Source organism: Lolium rigidum, chromosome 1, assembly GCF_022539505.1.
Source record: "Lolium rigidum isolate FL_2022 chromosome 1, APGP_CSIRO_Lrig_0.1, whole genome shotgun sequence".
NCBI lineage: Eukaryota > Viridiplantae > Streptophyta > Magnoliopsida > Poales > Poaceae > Lolium > Lolium rigidum.
Genome location: NC_061508.1, coordinates 137,759,572 through 137,760,147, shown reverse-complemented (window position 1 = coordinate 137,760,147; position 576 = coordinate 137,759,572).

Below are 576 nucleotides of genomic sequence, written 5' to 3'. Positions count from 1 at the left end.
ATATAGCTCATGGGACAAATAGCTTAAAAACTATTGTGGTATTGAATATGTAATTATGCACTTTATCTCTTATTAAGTTGCTTGTTGTGCGATAACCATGTTTACTTGGGAACGCCATCAACTCATTGTTGAATTTCATGTGAGTTGCTATGCATGTTCGTCTTGTCGGAAGTAAGGGCGATCTACACTGAGTTGAATGGTTTGAGCATGCATATTGTGAGAGAAGAACATTGGGCCGCTAACTAAAGCCATGTTCCATGGTGGAAGTTTCAGTTTTGGACAAACATCCTCAAATCTCTAATGAGAAAAGAATTAATTGTTGTTGAATGCTTAAAGCATTAAAAGAGGAGTCCATTATCTGTTGTCTATGTTGTCCCGGTATGGATGTCTAAGTTGAGAATAATCAAAAGCGAGAAATCCAAATGCGAGCTTTCTCCTTAGACCTTTGTACGAGGCGGCATAGAGGTACCCCTTTGTGATACTTGGTTAAAGCATATGTATTGCGGTGATAATCCAGGTAGTCCAAGCTAATTAGGACAAGGTGCGAGCACTATTAGTACACTATGCATGAGGCTT